This window comes from Camellia sinensis, chromosome 7 (genome assembly GCF_055761805.1).
Source record: "Camellia sinensis isolate YWXY chromosome 7, ASM5576180v1, whole genome shotgun sequence".
NCBI lineage: Eukaryota > Viridiplantae > Streptophyta > Magnoliopsida > Ericales > Theaceae > Camellia > Camellia sinensis.
The window spans coordinates 15,049,528-15,071,815 of NC_138967.1; the positions used below are offsets into that span (position 1 = coordinate 15,049,528).

Genomic DNA, 22,288 nt, shown 5'->3' on the forward strand with positions numbered 1-22,288 from the left:
CTCTTACTTTTCCAAAAAAGCTATTTTGAGAGCTCCTCTCACTAAAACCCTAACTTCTCTCTTAGGATTGATCTAGTAGGAGTTATTTTCTCACCTTGGGCCTTTACAAAAGTTGTGTTGATCGTCGAGGGCTATCTTCTAATCTGAAAATTTTGGGATTTGGAGCATTTCCGTTTCTTCATCTCCTTCGTTGAGCCCCATCATTCGAGGTAGGGATATCCTACTCCTCTTTATGAGCTTTGTCTTTGAATTTTAGCATTTTGATATGTCGGGGGTTGTTGGGTAATTTTGAGAAAGTTTGGGCCTTTGTGTAATTTTACAAAAGTTGGGGTTTTATTTATAATAAACCTGGAAGCATGTTTGGTATAGAGAAATGGAATAAATGTTGAATCATTGATGAAAATGGGACCTAAGGGTTGGGATGGTAATTATGGAAAATGACCTAATTACATTGTTTGATTAATTGCGATAATTAATTGTGAGAAATGAGGAAATGAAATGGAATTGTTGAGATTGGGAATGTATGGGGAAAAATGGTGTAGTTGAATTATTTATCACTCACCGAATTGAAATGTTGATTGAATATCCATTTGTGCATTTATTTCCTGCTTAGAAATAATTGCTTTGGGCTACCGGTGGAGGGTAGTGTGGATTGTTGTAGACAATGCATGATGATTAGGCAAACTAAAACTAATCAATCGGATGTGTCATAGAGTATGACGGTTGATAGAATACATTAACTTTATGTATTGAGTGATTGTGTATATGACCAATGTGTTTATATGCATTATGTGTAGACGGTTGGTAGAATGCATTAACTTTATATATTGATTGATTGCGTATGTGATTCTGTGTTTACATGCGTTATATTGTGTATAGAACCTTTGTGTTTATATGCATTGTGTAGAGGAGGAGATGGGGGATGTACTCCGCGGTTTAGGGGAAGATGGGGGATGTACCTCTAAACCGGATAGGATTGGGAGGAGATGGGGGATGAACTCCGTAGACATAGCTCATATGCTTGTCTAGTGAAGTGTAGATACAGCTCATATGCTTGTCTAGTAAAGTGTAGATACAGCTCATATGCTTGTCTAGTGAAGTGTGGATACAGCTAATATGCTTGTCTGTTGATGTGTGATATGCTTATCTATTGGAATGTTGATATAGCTCACATGCTTATCTGTTGTAGTAGTGATATAGCTCATATGCTTATCTATTGAAAAGTCTGTTTGATTTGATATAGCATTAAAATGTATATCATCATCGTTTGTGAAGTATGGAAGTAATTTATGTGTCATTGATACAACACCAAAATGTGTATCCACCGTGAATTTTGAAAATGTTCTAGTGATAAACTATAATCTCATCAAAATGTTTTCACCAGAGTACTGCACCCCGTTTTCAAACTCAAAGTTGAATAAGAAATGAAAGGTGAATTGTAACATAGGTTTGGTTGTCATGGAATTGAAATAAGATGTAAATGGAAGTGTAAGTATCGACCACCTATCAGTTGCTAATCTTTTAATCATTGTTCATAGTTGGTTTAGTATATCTCTGCTGGGCTGTGGCTCACCCTATATGGGAACATCATTTTCAGGTACTGGTAGCATGCCGCCTCTACGAACATAGCTTGGGAGGCTAGGGACAAGACATACTTTTGTTGCCTTATTTTCCTTTTGATGTATTACATGTAATTTCAAGCCAAGGGCTTAATGTGTAACCGAGTTAATACTCTCTTTTGTAACTAAGTGATAACTTGGAAAGCTGTAAGCCCGCAGGGCATTTACTTTTGTTGTTAACGTGTAATACTTTTGTAATGAAGTACTCTGATTATTTGAGGGAATGTGGATCTTTTGTATATAAATGTATGTTTATATTGATGGGTTTAATATTATTATTTGAGGGCGTGACAAGTTGTGTGAGCACACACTGATCATCCACCCTGAAGTTAGCGAAGCATGCCCAAGGGTGATCAAGTGGAATCTTATCAAATTACATAAACGTATGAAAGTCATATCACTACATCAGTTGACAACAAGACAGGTCACATCCTCATCTCATTTGAATTTCAATTCAAGTTGGGAAAAATCCCTATTTTTATACACTGAATTATTACTGAGAAACTTTTTAGTTTCCTAAACTTCAATTATTTCAAAAACTAATATCTATTGTATGTTGACCTACAGGTAACTACTGCTCAATTCAATGAGGAAAGTGATAAAGAAGTTGATGACACTGAAGAAGAACAAAAAGAAAATGCTGAAAATACTGAAGACGAAGAACAAAAAGATGCTGAAGAAGAAGATGCTGAAGAAGAATAACAAAAAGTACAAAAACAAACTTTCAGATCAAACATGGTGGCAATAGTGAAGCTATTACAGCGCATCAAACTCAGGAATGAGCATATTAATGGCTTGAAGAAAACCCCATTTTGGGCATTGTTTGATGCAATATTGAAAAACAAGATGAATTGTAAAGAATGCAACAAATATGATGACATTTCACTGAAAATAATTCAAACATACCAGCCAGGCAGTAGTGGTTCTTTCCAGTTAGGACCAGAAACTGTAAAGCTAACAACAAAAGACATCAAGTCCATCTTTGGTATATCTTGTGGAGATGAGCCGATACATCTTGGTTATGGAAATAAAAGCAGATCATCATTTCTGATAAGAAAATACATACAAACTGAAACGTTGTCGAGCACAACCATCACTAACTTGTTGCAAAAAGCGTTGAAAGGCAAGAAGAAAGAAGACACTGAAGATGTGATAAGGATGCTGTATATGTATACTTGTTTGAAGCTTTTTTTCTCTACATCAGGAACAACAGTTGGTTGGGTATTTCTTAATTACATGGAAGACATAAACTCAATGAGAAAATACAATTGGGCTGAAGCAATAAGGAACACACTGATGTCTTCAATTGAAAAATACCAAAAAAATCCAACTAAAGTCACAGGATATGTTATGGCTCTCTTAGTAAGTCACATCTTTACTCTATTCTATTAGTTTGTTGTTAATAATAAATAGTATTACTTCTTATTCAAATGACAAAAATTCTTTACATTTGCTTTGTAGTATTGGTTGTGTGAGCACACACTGATCATCCACCCTGAACTTAGCAAAGCATGCCCAAGGATGATCAAGTGGAATCTTGCCAAATTACATAAACGTATGAAAGTCATATCACTACATCAGCTGACAACAAGACAGGTCACATCCTCATCTCATTTGAATTTCAATTCAAGTTGGGAAAAATCCCTATTTTTGTACACTGAATTATTACTGAGAAACTTTTTAGTTTCCTAAACTTCAATTATTTCAAAAACTAATATCTATTGTATGTTGACCTACAGGTAACTAGTGCTAAATTGAATGAGGAAAGTGGTGAAGAACTTGATGACACTGAAGAAGAAGAAAAAGAAGATGCTGAAAATGCTGAAGATGCTGAAGAAGAAGATGCTGAAGAAGAAGAACAAGAAGTACAAGAACAAGAACAACAAAAACAAGATGCTGAAAATATTGAAGAAGAAGAAGAAGATTCTGAAGAAGAAGAAGAAGAAGAAGAAGAAGATGGTCAATATGGTGAAGACTGCCACGAAGAACAAAAGCCAGCAAATGAAGACTTTAATGACTTCTGCAACATTATACTCAATGATGCACCTGAGGGAGAAGAACAAATTCATCAACAAACACTTGAGAAACTTCAAACTGAGAACAACAATTTGCAACTAGACAACATAGTGAAGACCATCTACATAAATAAACTTGAAGAGGATAACAGGCTACTCACAACACAAATAAAACAATTGAAAGATGAAAATTCTCGATTGCATAACCAATTGGTTGAAAAAGAGGTCCACGAGATAACCCAAGAAGTTTGTGCAGTAAAACATTCTGGGACAGATGGAAAGAATGAAGGTCATACAATAAATGATGAAAATTCTCAAGTGCTGCAGAAAGAGGTCCATGAAAATTCTGAAGTGGTGGACAAAGAGCTCCATCAGAAAGAGGTCCATGAAAATTTTGAAATTGTGGACAAAGAGCTCCATCAGAAAGAGGTCTACGAGATAACGCAACAGCCTTTTACAACAAAACATTGTGAGACAAATACAAATGTGAAAGATTGTCAAAATTCTCAGTTCCAGAATCAGTTACTGGAGGAAGAAGTCCATGACATAACCCAACAAGTTTGTGCAATAAAAGCCGATGATCTGACAGAATCAAGACAAACAAATCTGCAGAATTCCATGATTAAAAATATCAAAGCTAAAGCAAGAAAGACTACTGAGGTGTCAGATTATGAGTATAGAGGCAAGAATGTTAAAGTTGAGACAGAGAAGGAACACAAAGATGAGACAATCTCAAACAAGTATGCTGTGGCTCAATTCCTACCTCCTGAAGATAAATATAAACTACAAATTCTTTGGAAAGAAAAGCAAACAGAATCAAGGTATAATCTTACATAAATCTTTCATTTTTTCATGTAGTACAAATATATGAAATGAAACTGAGAAATAGCTCTATTTTCTAAAAATATTCTGACTTACTTATTAACACATTTTTTATTGTTTTGTAGTGCTTGTATATGGTTTGGCGCAATATATGAAAATTGTATGTTTATTAATGATATCAAGAACTTGGTAAAAGGGACAGACATATCCACCTGTGTACGTATAATATTTATAATATTTTAACACTGAAAAACTTCTTATTAATTTGTTAACATCACTTTTGTGTTTCAATTTGATAGACAATTGATGCATATGCTGAGATTCTTCAAAGAGAACCGGAAGCACAGAATTCTGGTGATGGAGCAGAGCACAATGGCAATTGTTTCATACTGTCAAGTCTATATTGGGTAAGGAATCAATGTGCGTGTGTCAATTCTATACTTTATCTTCCATTCAATTTTGGTTTCAAAATAGATTTTTTGTGTTTGTTATCATTCTTGTGAATGTTCTCAAATTTTGATTTTGGTGCCATTGCTTGGAATATACTCAGATTTCATTGTTTCATACTGTCAAGTCTATATTGGGTAAGGAATCAATGTGCATGTGTCAATTCTATACTTTATCTTCCATTCAATTTTGGTTTCAAAGTAGATTTTTTGTGTTTGTTATCATTCTTGTGAATGTTCTCAAATTTTTATTTTGGTGCCATTGCTGGGAATATACTCAGATTTCAAACCAATTTGAGTGACAAATCGTAGTTAATCATGTTTTGTTGCTTTTCACATATTGAGTTCGAACCATTACTGTGAATATTCACATATATCGATACATCCATATGTTAATCGTAGTTAATCGACATGAATATTGAGTTCGTACCATTACTGTGAATATTCACATATGTTTTGTGAAAAACAGCCAATGTTGAATAAGAAAACTTCAGAACAAAGGAAAAAGATTTTGAAAAATACTTTGCAAGAATCCCTCCCATGTCGATACATCCATATCCCTATCCACAATTTCAATCATTGGACATTACTTGTTATCGACAAACACTTGGGGACTTGGAAACATTTCAACTCTCTGAGACCAAGAAAAGGAAAGGACAAGCACTACAATGTTGCAAATCAACTGGTAAGAACAATTTCAGATTAGCATTACAATAATCAGATGTAAATCATTACATACTTTATGTTGATGTTTTTTATAGCAAAAAATCATCCATCAATACATGAAGGATACACCTTGTCAAGCAGAAAAAGCCTGGAATCCTGATGTCAAGATTGAATCAGTCAAAGACAGCCCTCAACAAGAAGCAATGACGTATGTTAATTTATTCTAACTAACAAATTTTAATATCTTTTTCAAAAAAAATTCTTTTTTCCCTAACTGTGTCAAAAATGATATCTGCAGGAATGACTGTGGAATTATTGTTTGCTACATCATAAGACAATACATGAGGCATCAACCAATTCCAAACACATTACCACCAGACACATCCACAAGACTTAGAGCAGACATGGTACATGAGTTCCTCAATGATCCACAAAGATCAATCAAAGTCAAGTAGAGTCAAGATTGCAACCTTCAATGAAATCTCTTTTGATGTGTAACTCAATGAACTCTTTTTTGTAACACTCTGATACAATGACTAATGTTTTTGTTAATAGTTCCAAGCATATTACCTAACAAACATATTACAATTTTTATGATGTGTAATGGAATATTTTGTCATACTCTCAAAGATATATGCACCCGAGCTTTGTTGATGTTTTTGTCCATATTCTCAATTTCTATTATCCTGTTCCTCACACTACTATATGGCAAAAGCGAAAATAGTATTACATGTGAAAATAGTGGACACAAAACTTTACTGTTGTTTCAATCACTTATTTTCAAACTTAGAAACTTTAAAACTGAGAATATTTTCAGTTTTATACAGATCACTCAATTTTCGAACAACAATATTACTACAACAATTTATTTGCTGCCTCACAATATTATGACAATTTGAAAAACTAAAATTCCAAACAAAGAATATTTTCTCTTACGGTCCACTGTTACTTTAATCAAAACATAAAGCATTGACCACATCTATTTAGAATATTAGTTCACATTCATTTAATTCATCACATTTATAACTAGTTCCAATTTATAACAAGTGCCTCACATTATTATCACAAAAATAGCTATTTTGAACTAAAAACTTAAACTGAGAATATGTTCACTTTTTATACAGTATTCACATAATCTGCAAAACAAGCATTCAACAGTCAAGTTTATTTCCGAAAGCCAACTAAACAACATTATCACAACAATTTATTTGCTGCCTCACAATAATATCACAATATGAAAAACTAAAATTCGAAATAAAGAATATTTTCACTTACAGTCCACTGTTACTTTAATCAAAACATAAAGCATTGACCACATCTATTTAGAATATTAATTCACACTCATTCAATTCATCACATTTATAACTAGTTCCAATTCATAACAAGAGCCTCACACTATTATCACAAAATCAGCTATTTTGAACTAAAAACTTAAACTGAGAATATGTTCACTTTTATACAGTATTCACACAATCTGCAAAACAAACATTCAACGGCCAAGTTTATTTCCAAAAGCCAACCAAACAATATTATCACAAACAATTTCAAAATTAAAATCTGAAACTAAGAATATTTTCACTTTCAATTCAATGTCACTTTATTCAAAAACATAGAAGATTATTACTCAGTGCTCAACAGCACAAACTGCTACTTTAAGAAATTTATGAATACGAAATTTTTACAATAACAAAGCAACTACAAAAAATCACAAAGCCTCTTTACATGATTTCTTATTGTGATTGCCAACCTTCCCACATCTACTACAAGTAATTTGTCTCACTTTCTCACCATTTGAACGAATCCTCTTCTTATTTGGCCTTCCTGGTTGCTTCTTAGACAAATGAGGAAGAACAACTTCACTATCACCATCAACATTGCAATCTGGTTTCCAAATTGAAGGAACAGGATATATGGGAAAAGAGTAGCACTCTCGATAACTTTGAACATAGAAGTATTGATCAACAAATAAACTCAAATCATGTCCACTCTTTTGTACAGCACCAACTGCATGTGCACAGGAAAACCCTTTCAACTGCCACTCGCCACAAGAATATATTCGTCTACTAATGTCAACTGAAACAGATGGATGCGAATGCACCTCATAGACATCATTTCTAGATGAACTAACAATCCATGGCCTCGAAGTATTAAAACCATCATGCAACTTGGACTCCATTTTAGGGCAAATCAAACCATTCCATTTATTAACAAGTTCCCTCCTCTTAGCAATTTTCCTCATCAACTTAATTCTTACACTATCAATCAACTTTGTGATAGGCAAGTGGCGTTCCTCTCGTATCCACGAATTGAAAGATTCAGCTACATTTGACCACATCTCTCCAAAGCGTTTCCCTCGAAAGTATGCATTACTCCAATGATCATATGGTATGTCATCTAAAAACTTCTCAACTCTTAACCCACCTTTAGCCTGTAACTTAACCAAACATTAATGAAATGTTTCTTCAGTTGGAGCATATGCACATTTCCCAAACAAAGTGATCAACTTTTCTTTCAATCCATGAAACATACCACACAAATGATGCCTCAAGTTCATCTTCAAATGATATAAACAATAAGCATGGAAAGCCATTGGGAAAACCTTTGGTAACACTTCAACTAATCCAAGGTTACGATCTGACACAAATATAACATTTCGTTCTGGTGAAACAATTCTACTCAAATGCTCTAAAAACCAGCGCCAATTATCTTGATTCTCTGAGCCAACAACTACAAAACAAACAGGAAAGAACCCTGCATGTACAAAACAAAAAAAAAAGAAAATATTATATTATTCTTAGAAAATGGTAACACTCTAATATTCAAAATATCAAACACTAAAATGAATAACTGAAAAAATAAAAAAGGCATATACAACAACAATATTATATAAAATTTAAAACATTCAATCATATTTCTAAACTGAGAACTTTCTCAATTTCAGAACAGAGAAAACAAATTTCTTATGTACCTTGATTTCCATCTTTTCCTGTAGCAGCAAGTAAATTTCCTCTAAATCTTCCCTTCAAAAATGTGCCATCAAGGAATAAGAGAGGTCGACAATAATCAAATCCACTAATGGAACCATGAAAAGAAAGAAATAATCTCTTAAACCGTTTAGTATCATCATCACACTCAAACTCAATGTAACTCCCTAGATTGCAACTCTTTGGAACATCCACATACCATCTTAATTGGTCAAATGACATTATGTAGTCTCCAAAAATCTCACCTTTTGCTTTTTCTACCCCCAACCAAGCTTAACGATAACTAACTCTCAGCCCATACCCCAACTTAAAATCCCGAACAACATGAACTGGACGTGTCAATGGATTATCACGAACACCTTCAACAATCAAATCAGCAACTAAATCAGAACTCATATGAGAATGAGTCATCGTGCGTACTTCAACACCACATGTGTGGACATTGTTCAACTTCCTTATATAAAAGAACCCATTAGCATTCTCCACTCTACCATGAACATTCCACATACAACATTTTGTCTCTCTAAACAAACATTGTGCAATAACACGAACTTTATCATTCTTAACAAATATGAACTCAAATCCACACTCAATAGAAAACTTCGACAATGCATTACGAAATTCAACAATTCCACCTTCAAATTTCTGTCCTACATGTGTAATACTAACTGCCCAACCAGCAGACAACAGTACTTTTCCCTTGTGTCGACAAAATGATGATAACATATCGACCTCTTCTTCAACCTTCAACCTTGAAATCCTTTTGGAAAATGTAGATGCTCTGTTTGACAAGTTCACAGACTTACTGCTGTCATGAGACAATGCAATATCACAAACTTCAAGATCCAACATTGACTCTCTTTCTCCATAATCCAATCTGTTGTTCAGATAACCACAGTCAATGGTTGAGTCTTTTACTCGCACAACAACATCAATACACTTTGAATCAAAATGCACAACTAATGCTAACAACAAATCTAACTCCTCATTGTTGTCCAACGTACAATTAGGATGTCCAGGCAATGAGTAACATAGACAAATATTATCAGATTGCAAATTATCCCATTTCAAACATAGCTTCTCAACCAACTGATCATATGTAACATTTTGATCAATCTTAATTGCAAATGTGCAACCATTATACTTGCACAACAAAAAAATAGGGGCACTTGTACAGCCTTCACTCATCTTTCAATCTAAATAAGAAAAGAAGATCGCATCAATCAAACCAGAACAATACTAAGAACTTTCTCAGTTTTCACAAATACTTCATAACAATAAACACCAGAACAAAAAACTTCATAACAATACAAATACTTCACAAATCACGTTTCCAATTCATAAAAATAAATAACCAAACTGAGAAATCATCCAGCAAAACATGTCTTCAATTTACAAAACATAACGTGAATGGAAGATCAAGTATCCAGCAAAAACATAATATACAAAATTGAAACAATACATACCTATCAACAGATCGAAGATCAAATATCCAGCAAATCAATTCTTCGATTTAAAAATCGAAATCGCACATAACAAACTCCCACAGATTTCAACTCAAAATGCGAACCAAACTAAGAAATCCTTCAAAATCCTTTCCTATTCGAATCAAAATTGAGAAATCAATTACGTATAACAGCGAACCAAAGCAATAAATCCTTCAAGATCGTTCACGATTCGAATCTTCAGCTACTTCCATAACTGATCTGTTAACAGATTCCTTTTTTCTTTCTAGTAAATAACGTGAATGGAATTTTATATACAGTTGTTTATGTTAAAGGGAAAAAACATCTTTTTACCTCAAAATGGGACTTATTGGTTCAAAAACTTTTTGATAGGACCTAAGCTACCACCAAATATATAGATAGGACTTTTACGTAATTAACTCTTTTTTAAATGGATTCAGGGGCTAGGCCCCCCCCCAGCCACCTCCTGCGCCCGTTAATGTACGTTCGGATCCTCTAGAGTGATATCCGTGAAGTGAAATGATTAAGGTGACACATGTTCCAATTAAGAGGTGAATGATTGAGATTTTTATTTATTAAAACGACGTCGTTTTAGTAAAGGAAAACGAGAAAAAAAAATTCTCAAACTAAGAAACCTTATTCTTCTTCCTCTTCTCTCTCTCCACCCTCCCACCGATGGCCACACCTCTCCCACCTCTTGTAACAGCAGGCCGCTATAGCGGTTTGATAAAAATTCACAACGTCACCATTTTGTAAAGGCCGTAATGGTCATTACAACCGTTACACTTCTATTTTTTTAATTTATATATATATATATATATATTGTATAATACTATTTTCTCTTTTTATTTTCTAGTTACATAGAGTTTAAGTAAAAATCTTATCTATATATATTTTGAATGTCTAATTTTCAATTTTTACAAGATGTCATTACTTTTTCATTTAATTATATTTAAATATTAACTTTAAACTATTTCTCTTTTTAAATTTATTGAACAAAATTTTGATTTCATATTTTTTACTTTTATATTATTAGAGCATCTCTAACGGTGTATTTTTTTTTTCTACTAAATTTGAGTAAAAACTCCTTTTGATATCAATTGCTCCAACGAAGGATTTTGAACTTTCATCAAAACACCGGTTGACCCGTCGGTCAACCGGCCAGTGTATTTTTTTCACAAATTTTTGCAAATAGGTGGCCATTCGGGGGACATTCGATGGTGAAAATCCAATGGCTATGAACAATGATTTGATGAAAGCTCCCAAGCGTCCTCAATTTGGTAAAAGATTTTTTATATCCTCGATTTAATATCCATCTAGTGAAACCATTGGAGCAAGAAAAAGGTTATTTTTTCATCAACTTTAAATTTGATGAAAGAATTAACGAACCGTTAGAGATGGTTTTATGTTGACATTTGTATTTTGAACTTATATTTATGAGACTTTATTTTTAATATTAAACATACTTCGTTTATTTCCTTAATAAATTTAAAGTAATTCATTAGTATAATTAGTAAATCAAAGAAAATTAAACAAATACGACAATAGGAAAAAATTTCATATTGACTTAAAACTAATATAAAAATTAGTATATATATATTGAATCATGTTTTAGAACTAAACAAAAATACTAAAAATCATTTTGAATCTCACTAATTGTGATTCTGAAATAACAACATGCATATCGGTATATTTTCTTAAAGTTCGGTTGCCGTCACCATTACGTTACGACCATTACACCCCGCAACCGAGTCAACGTTATCGTTACGGTAACTGCCATTGTCATTTAAAATTTTGCTAGCAAATCTTCTTCAAACATTATATAAATTGGACCAGATTGCTCTCTAGTTCGAAATCGGACTAGAACATATTGTTGGGCCTATGGAAACCCACCAAAGATCATATTTTGACGATCCGAACCGTTCAATAGGTAGAACTTGTCGAGTACTTTATCCCTATAAAAATTCATATTGATCAGATATCAATACCTGCTTGATTGGATCAGATTTCTATCAACGGTAAATATAATTTTTAAAATAAATTGTTGACAAATATCTAATTCGATCAAATAGATATCGATATCCGATTAATGTTATTTTTTACAAGGATAAAGTACTCGACAAGTTTTACATATTGATCGGTTCGGATCATCGAAACAGGACCTATAGTGAGCCCCAAAAGCCTAACAATATCGTCTAATCTACAAAGTGAACTGAAAAGAAGCCTGACCCATGTAAAATTATAAGATCCATTGGGCTTGACTGTTGAACGCATATCTCACATCCTCACTCTTGTCATATCCGTGTTGGACATGGGTACGTCAGGGAAAGTAGAAGAGTAAATGTAACGCAAGATACCAATGTAGTAAACGGAATTGTTTATGAGTATCCCCTTTCATGCATTGAGACTGGACATCTTCTAGATTGAATTTTATGGTGACTTTAATGGGAGCTTTCACAAGAGCTTGGACTTGGGAACAGATGGGAGCTTAGACAAGAGCTTGGACTTGGGAATAGATCTCAAACCAAAGTACTTTACCTCTGTCTTTTATATTTTTTATAGAAATTATTTGTCAGATAGACATTCAAAGTATGAGATTCTAACTAAAACAAAAAAAAATTTCTCTCCATAGATGGTCAGAATATGTGGTTGATGAGAAGGTTAAGGTTCTTAATGTGGAGAAAGCCCCCTCTTAGTTTGAGGTTTTGGGTGGGGATGTAATCTTGGGACAGATATGAACTGGTCTCAATTTCTTTCACAATCCAAACAGTCATCTTGATATTTTGTTTGTATTTACACTTTATCCCCTATTGAAGTAGTGATTACATGGCTAATAATGCAAATATTTTTGTTTTTGTTTTTGTTTTTGTTTTTATCCTTAAAATTTTTGTTACCCTTAACCATGACAGAAATTGATAATTGAAAGACCGAAGTGGAAGAATCTGTTTTAAGGATAAAAATGAGTGATAGTCTATACTTTGGGGGTGAAAGTGTGACTTACCCAATCTAACAAATATATCCTTGGCTATTCCCTATTTTTTAGAATAAATATTCTCTCTCTCGTCTTTTTTTTGGGTTATACTCTTTCTTTGGCATAAATTTCCACTTCATTGACATTCTAGTTAGAAAAACTCTTTTTTTCTTGAATTCTAGTAGGAGGAGAAGAAGAAAAAAGGGTTCCCCATCAACTTTGATACATAACTTTCAATAAAGTCTACCAAGCTATACAAGCATCTTCTTTTTGATAAACTTTAAATATCATAAAATATTGTTCATGCGATCTATTTAAGATTGTCATTTCATTTAGAGAATTTTAGTTTGAAAGGAGCTATTCTTGATCAACTTAATAGTTAAAGAGCATCTCCACTAATACAATATTTTTTGTGTTATTTTAACATAATGAAATTACTTTCTATACAATTTTGCTACAATTTGTTCCAGCAGTGTGTAATATTTACTGTGTTAAAATAGCATATTTTATAGTGATCCCGGATTTACCCTTGTTGTACAGTGATCCGGACATGTGTCCGTGGATGTTAGTAGTTGATTATTATCTTGTTTACATCCTTTTTACTTCGTATTTGAGTTATAGGACGTGTTGGGCAGGTTTGTTACAGGTTGGTTGAGTTTAGAAACCAAAACTAGTTGCCCAGATTTTGGCCTGTTCGCTCGAGCGGGGAGTTTGACGCTCGAGCGGGGAATACACCCATCCAGTATTTCCTGTGCAGTGTTGGACGCTTGAGCGGGGGATTGGCCGCTCGAGCGGGAGGTTGTGAGTGACGCTCGAGCGGGGCTTCGAGCGCTCGAGCGAGGACCTGTTGCGTCGAGATGCTGGGAGAGTGCATCCGACGCTCGAGCGGGCGTTTGGCCGCTCGAGCGAGAGTCTGTGAGTGCCGCTCGAGCTGGGGTTTGGACACTCGAGCGGGGCGACTAGGTTTAAGTTCCGAGTTTTGACTTTTCAAATCACTTTTTCACTTTCTCTTCTCTCTCCTACTTTCCCAAAAACACCATTGTTGAGCCTCTCACTCTAGAACTCTACCTTCTCTCTAGATTTTGATCTAGTAGGAGTGATTTGCTCATCTTTGGCCTTTACAAAAAAGTTGTTGATCGTCGAGGGCTACATTTTAATCTGAAAATTTCGGGATTTGGAGCACATTGGGTTTTGTCATCTTCTCCCTTGGGGCTCTGGATTTGAGGTAGGGATATCCTACTCCTCTCTATGGATTTTGTCTTTAAATTTTAGTATTTTGAGATGTTGGGGTTGGTTTGGTAATTTTGCGAAAGTTTGGGGCTTTTGTGTTATTTTACAAAAGTTGGGGTTTTATTTATAGTAAACCTAGATGCATGATTGGCATAGAGAAATGGAATAAATGTTGAATCATTAATGAAAATGGGACCTAAGGGTTGTAATGTTAATTATGGAAAATGACCTAATTACATTGTTTGATTAATTGGGATAATTAATTGTGAGAAATGAGGAAATGAAATGGAATTGTTGAGATTGGGAATGCATGGGGTTAAAGGGTGTAGTTGAATTATTTATCACTCACCGAATTGGAATGTTGATTGAATATCCATTTGTGCATTTATTTTCTATTTAGGAATAACTGCTTTGGGCTATCGGTGGAGGATAGTCGTGATTGTTGTAGACAATGCATGATGATTAGGCAAATGAAAACTAATCAATGGAATGTGTCATGGAATTTGACGGTTGATAGAATACATTAACTGTATGTATTGAGTGATTGTATATAGAACCAATGTGTTTGTATACGTTATGTGTAGAGGAGGAGATGGGGGATGTACTCCGCGGTTTAGGGGAAGATGGGGGATGTACCTCTAAACCGGATAGTATTGGGAGAAGATAGGGGATGAACTCCGTAGATACAGCTCATATGCTTGTCTAGAGAAGTGAAGATAGAGCTCATATGCTTATCTTTGTGAAGTGTAGATACAGCTTATATGCTTATCTGTGAATGTGGGATATAGTTTTTATACATATCTGTTGAGATGATGATAGAGCTAATATGCTTATCTGTTGAAAAAGGGAAAATGAAAAGTAACTTGGATTCATAAGTCGTATGACATAAAATGTGATTTATGTGGATGTATCAGTGTTGGCCATCTTTCAATTGCTAATTTTTTAGTCATTGTTCATCATTGGTTTAGTGTATTTCTACTGGGCTGTGGCTCACCCTATATGGGAATATCATTTTCAGGTACAGGTAGCTTGCCACCTCCAAGGTCATAGCTTGGGAGGCTAGAGGCGGGCAGATTTTTGTTGTTTAAGTTCCTTTTTGATGTATTACATGTATATTCAAGCCGAGGGCTTAATGTGTAGATGAGTTAGCACTCTTTTGTTGTAACCAAGTGTTAACTTGGAAAGCTGTAAGCCCGTAGGGCATCTTGCTTTTGTTGTTAACATGTAATACTTTTGTAATGAAACTTTGATGAATAAAAGAATGTGGATATTTCGTATGTCAATGAATGTTTTATTTGATGGGTTTAATGTTATTATTTTGAGGGCGCTACATATTTGCTTTAACAATAAAGTATTTTTTTGTGCTATTTGTTTCTTTATTTATCTAGCTATTAACCACAATTTTTTAATACTAGTTCAATTTATAGGCTAGCTATTGCATAGATGTAATTTTTTATCTCTACATTTAATTTATCTTTATTTATATCAAATTAGTTTTCTTACTTAGGTGAAAAGTTTATTATCATGTGGCTAAACAGGTGACTAAATGATCCACTTTTCTATAGGTGACTAGACAGGTCGTTATGTATATCTCTTGTTTGTTATCATGTAAACTATAATCCCTGCAAATTTTCTACCTTTGTTACATTTTCCCTCCACTATTTTTGCAGGTTTAGAGTACATCTCAAACTGAGTGCCTGATCCCTTTTGGAGTTGGTCTAGCATCAGATCCCACGGCTGTGCGCCGAGGAGGAAATAAGCTGCCCATGGAAGATGTGTGCTATTACCATTGGCCTCTTCTTGGGGCTGATCGGGTTTTAGACATGTATATTTGGATTTTATCTTGATAGTCTTGCACACTTACTTGAAAGGGCTAAATCTTGCACGGCTGCCGAACATGCAGTTTGGACTCTTTCATATATGTGATGGACATGGTGGAGTAGCTGCTGCCTCATCTGCAAACAAGTTAGTGTTTCATATCCAACTAGGAGAGTGTTATTTTCCATGGTGGCTAAATCCCCCCATGCATTTTGATATCCTGATAGTTACCTATGACAAGAGTGTAATTTTAGTATACCCTTTTTCACCGAGTCCAGAATATATATGCAAATTTCCTGAGATCCTGTGTACATCACTCTTAAAATTCATGCTATCCCCATATTTACTTACAAGTTACAATAATCAATTTGACTTTGAATTAGTTCAACTGATTGTGGCTCCAAATTTGCCTAGGTGGAATGAGTCTTCATTTTCAGTATCTTCTTCCTAACCCGATTATGTTTGTTAATTCTCACTGCCTATCGAACAATGGAAACTAATTTTGAATTTGGAGCAGATAGTGAGAAGCCTAGTTTGGTCAGGTTGGAAATAGATTGGCCTGATGTCTTGTTTCCTAACCTATCCTTTTGACCTTGTAGAAGATGAAACTCACATTTTCTATCTTGCTTTGGGATTATGTGTGTGAGGTGCAAAAATCACATCCAATTTTATTATTGCCCCACATTTTATCCGTGTTTACGCACAGGTGTACAAGTTACTGTTTGCATACCTTATTAATTACCTGACAATTTTATCTCCAGGATGTTGCCTGAGATGGTTGCTAGTATCTTGTCAGATTCATCTAGAAGGCAGAGGGTTTTATCACAATGCAATGCTTCGGATGTCCTTAGGGATACTTTTCTACAAGCAGAAGCAAGATTCAACTATACGTGATCTCTTTGTCTTCAGCTTTTATATGTGTCTTGTTGATCTAATCTGAAGGAGCTCAATTATTTGCTTCATATAAAATAGATTTTTCTACTAATGATCCTCAAAATAGATACATCTTTCACAATATTTGTTTCTTATAAATGGTTCAATTTTGCTACCAAGTTTGGAAATATTATGGTGGCCCCTTAAATGCAAGTGAAACCAGGGGTTAAGTATTTCATATTGACAAGATCCGCACTAAGTAAAGGACTTTTATCTGTTATTAGAATTGTACAATTTGCGAATCGATTTGATTCAGTGGATAATCAATACGAACAGGTTGTGTGAATCACAAATAGCTATGAATCGAATGTGAATCGGTGAAGCAAATCAGTGAATCGTGAATCGATTCAATTCGCTAAAATCAACGTTTGGATTTCTTTTTTGGTTTTTTATTGTTGGAAAAGAGTTCACACAACCTTTTTAAGGTCTTTAGGATTACTATATGCTATCTTTTGACTTTCTCCCTCCCTATAATACTCAAACCTTAGTGAAAAAAATGAACTTTCTCTCTCTATAATATTCTAGGCTTACATATTCAATTTTTCTAAGTACTTACATTTACAGAATGAATTTTTTAAAGGCATCAAGTGAAATTTTTTAAAATGTTTGAAAATTTTGGTTTTTTAACCTTGTAAAAAGTTAAAAAACATTGTTGTTCAAGTATTGTTATTTGGAAATTGAAAGTTTGTCTTTGTTTGTTTTCTTTGTTAAGAATGGTTAATATGAAATAGTATCTAAAAGAGAAAAGGTAAAGTGGTAAACATGGAAACCTGTGTTAATGTCTTACCTAGACCACATGATTATCATTTAAAATAATATTTTCATTGATTTAAACCTAAATATTTCATGTTTATTAGATGTAATTAATATCTAAGTGTGTAGATATATTTTTCTATGTAATTTAAAAAATGTGACCGAATTTTTATGATTCACGATTCAATTCGATTTGCAATCGGTACAATACCATTTTGATTCACGATTCGAATTCCAATTTGACGACTATGCTTTTAACAACTCCATTATGCTTGCTTTGTATGTTCTTGCACACTCACGTAGGTAATTGTGTAGTTGGACACTTTGTACATGCCGCAAACCTTGGAAACTACCGTATCACATGTGTGCTCTCCTGCTTCTAAAAAATCCCTCTGCACTGCTCTACCTTTTGGCTCTAGTAGATGATTCTAAGGTGGGGCTACTATTGTCTTAGGTTGAATAACCACCTTGCCTGATGTTTTTTCATATCTAGCAGTGGCCTGTATTTGTGATTTCAACAACATAATAAGTTGAAAAGGACATTGAAAGTAGCTCTTCAGGAGTTGCAAACTATTTCAAAATTTTGATAAATGATTAGTGCTCAGATATCATATTTGTCTCTTTCTTATAAAGACCTGAGGTGTGCAGGTTCTTTTGCATATAAAGAACTTTGTTATTCTTTTGCAAATGTGAATTGCTTTCAAGAATTGTAGCTTCACACGTTTAAATCTTTCTGAAAACTGGAAGAAGAAAAGAACGTGACTTGGATAGATGTGGCTTTTCTGTACCCTATACTTTTTCTATTCCTACCCAATTTGATTGTTGCATGTTTAACCATGGGAACAACATTGTTTAAGTTCTTGGATATTGAACGTTGTTATTTAAACCCACAACAAATTGTCACATTCTTCACTTCTTTTATTTTTATTGTTGTATAATTTTGTAGGGTATTATAGTGTTATCTCTACGCATGATTAAGGGTTATATCATCTTGTTTTCTAATTTATTTATTTTTGCTCCCGGAAGATTAAGGCTGTAGTGCTTTTTATAATAATCAAAAATCTTTCAGGGCTGTACGGCAACAGTGCTTCTGGTTTGGGCTGATGGTCATGAAAATTTCTATGTGCAATGTGCGGACTCAGCATGTGTTAGAAGTTTGTGTGTTTATTTTGTCGTTCTTAGATCTATTTTTAATTGTGATACTACGTTATCAGAATTTGTACATGTTTAGCATGACATTCTTTACATAATCTCTTCCATAGTTCTGGATGAAGTCGATGGAGAATTTTTCTTATTGAAAAAGAAAAAAAAAAAAAAGAAATAAGAGGAACATGGAGAATTTTGGCAACCTGCAATTCTTCATATGCCCTCTTCCTGCTCTTCCAATTTATAAAAGGTTCCTTCCTGATCCTTTAGAATGTTATTCTAGCAGACTAGCACTCACTAACATCTGAGTATATCAGTGGCGGGGTCAAGAAAATATACCATTGGATTTCGTACTATAGAGCCATGCATGGTTGGTCAAAATAGCTATTTTAGAACTAATATGTACACTTCAATATTCCCTTTCTTTTTGGATGATTGGTCAAATAGCGAAAATGATCACATTTAGTTATCTATTTCCTCTTTTATTTCTCTTCCAGGTTTACTCAAGTTACATAAGTCCTAACTTTTTGAAGGCTGTACTATCTGAGTTTCTCTATAATATTAGCTTCAAATTTCATCCCCGCCTAAATTTTTGTCAACTTAAACCAGGTTGGCGAAGAAACATAAATGGATGCACCCCTTCCGGAGTATGCCTGGTTTGTCCATTGATGACCAGTGCGAGTGACCTAAGTTTACAAATGTTTTGGAATGGAAAATTTCTGTATTGGCCTGCAGTGCCATGGTCACTTGCTTTTATATGTTTACGTTTATATTTTTCGGGCCATGGGGCCTAAAAGTCATTAATGTATCTATCTTGATCTGCATCTTCTTGAAGAGCAACCTGTCGGATGCACTTAAGTACATTTACTTTAGTCTATGAATTTTACACTCAACATTATTTCTAGGAATTACAGGGTCCAAAATGAGTGGTTAATATTGGGTGGATTGCCACGCCAAAAATGGTTGGACCCTTCTACCCCTTTATTGAACCATTATTTTTTTTCCTTCTCTTATCATTACACGAACTGTTAGCACAAGTGGCATTCTAGTTGGTGAATATGTAGTTTGATTATCAACTATCAATTGAAATAAGATTGTAATGCCTCATGAAATTGGGTTTTTGCTAGACAAGCAGATGAAGGGGGGATATTTGGCTACAATTTATTGTAATGGGTGATATATGGCCGTTATGGTTTCTTCTAAATTTCCAATTATTACTACTTTATGTTCTCAATAAGTAAATACTTAATATGTAACTTGCAAGAAACTACATACCACATACTTTTTTTCTTTTTGGAGGGTGAGTTTTTCAAATTTGTATTTTTAGAAGTAATTAATGAGGTAGAATATGACAGATGACTGGATAACTTAAATGTAGATCCTGCTAGTGGCATTTTTTTTCACAGGGGCATTATCTATTTATTACCATCGCATAGATGATAACTGAATGAACCATGAAATTTATATGCTAATGCAATAGCTATTAAAATAGCTTTGACATTTTTGTTTCATTTCCTTCAACAACACCCCCCCTCTTTAAATTTAAATGCTCTGATCAAGTCCACATAGTTAATGGCATGCTCAAATTGAAATAGTCCTCTTTCACATAACCACCCACCCTGTCTGTACTAGTGAGTAATTTAATCCTGTTGTGACAGTATTGATAGAAAGCAGATTAAAATGTCAAAAGTCCACAGAATCAACAGTTATTCTAAAAAACTTCGTATGCAAGAAACAGGAGAACCTTTGAAAGATGGGGATACACGCCTATGTGGTATGGAAAAATTGTTTTGTCTAATCTATCGTTTACCTTGTTAAATATTAATAATCAGCTATAACTTGTAGACACCCCATTTTTGACCGTCCTCAAGACTTGGACGTCACCGTTTGAACACTCGGTGATCATCCATGTTTGTGTTCGTTTGGAGTTCCTGGAGGCCTCGGCTCGCGTGCCTTGCCTCAGGATCTCCGAACTCGACCGTTTAGTGTCTGGTTTTGCACCAAACACTTGTGTTTTGCCTTGGAAGGGCAGGGTAGGGCTTGTAGACCATCCCCACCCACCACCGGCAGTGGCTAGAGGCCACCGGCTGGTGTTTGCTGCCACCGGCAATTTTTATTGCCGGCCGGCACTATTTGTTGCCGGTCAGCACTATTTAGTGCCGGTCGGCACTTTTTTTGGCCAAGATGGCATTTTTGGCTGGCCGGTTACTGTGCAGTTGCTTTTTGAGATATTTTTAGGCAGCTGTATTGCAGTAACTTTCCCTCCATACACGTATATGGAGGGATGGCCCTCTAGTTTGGCTTAACTTGTAAGTTTTGCAAGTTTGGTTGCATATATAGAGAGAGGCTCTCTCTTGTTAAAAAAGGTTAGAGATTTTAGACATTAGAGGGAGAGAAAAATACAGACCAAGCTCTGGTTTTAGGGTTAGGATTAGATACACATCCTATCTCTCTCTTTTTTCCCTCTTGTGTGTGTAAAATAGTGTTTAGTTCATACTATTGCACACAAACACCTAGTGTTTCACCTTCCTTTGGCTCTTGAGGTTCTAAGGGACTGGTTTTGAAGTTTTGGCATTGGATCCAAGCTAAAGGAGGCCATTGGAGCACCATTTGTGAAGAGGTCTACAAGGGTGAGAACCTAGTCTCATTTTTCCCCATTTTTGCATTGATTTTCTACTTGTCTTAGAGCTGTTTTTGTGCTTATTGTATAACATAAAAAAGTTCTGTTTTTAGGCCCTCTTTATTGTTTATTAAGAGTGTTTTGTTGTTTGAGGGTAGTTGACCACCCTTAGGCCTTGAAAGGCCTCATTTTAGGCCATTTTGTGCTAGCTCCGGGATTTTGGTGTTGGGGTCTCTTCACCACTGAAATCTTGAGGGATTTCAGTGGTGAAGATGATGCCTTGAAGTCCCAAGAAGGAGAGGGCCACCCCCTCTCCTTGTTGTCCTTGAAAAGAGCATGTTTTGGCCTCTTGAGAGAGCATTATGCTTGAGTGTGTGTTGAGCATGTTTAGGCTGTTTTTCATGCTTATATATCCATAATATAACATGATTTTAAATTGGTTTTGGTACTCCATGCATGCTTAGCATAGTTGCCTTGTAATGCCTTGTTTATGCCTTAGCATGTCGTAGGTTGTTAGCCTTTGTTGGAGCATGTTTTAGGCTTGGTCTTGTGAAGATTATGTGCTTATCTTGACATGTTTTAGGTCTGTCCATAAGTTTTTGGGTTGATTTTGGCATGTTTGATATAGCTCCTTTGTATTTAGGCTTGTTGGCCTTGAGCATGTGCATGTATAGCATGGCACCTTTGCATTGTTTTGGTGATTTGGGGCCACCCTACATGCTATTTCAGTCCCATTTTCATGCTTGCTTGATTGCCTTGCATGCCTCTTCGATGCTTTGTAAGCATGTGTTGCATGCTC

The 22,288-nt window shown here is 34.7% G+C and overlaps 2 long non-coding RNA genes across 2 annotated transcripts in view; one reads left to right on the top strand and one right to left on the bottom strand.

Moving 5' to 3' along the window:
* LOC145794975 (uncharacterized) overlaps positions 1–22,288 on the bottom strand; it is a 120,817-nt gene that overhangs the window by 74,220 nt on the left and 24,309 nt on the right. The window lies entirely within an intron of this gene.
* Positions 5,647–6,159, top strand: LOC145794598 (uncharacterized). The gene is made up of 2 exons (XR_014334514.1): positions 5,647–5,776; positions 5,867–6,159. It is a non-coding gene; the product is annotated as an uncharacterized LOC145794598 (long non-coding RNA).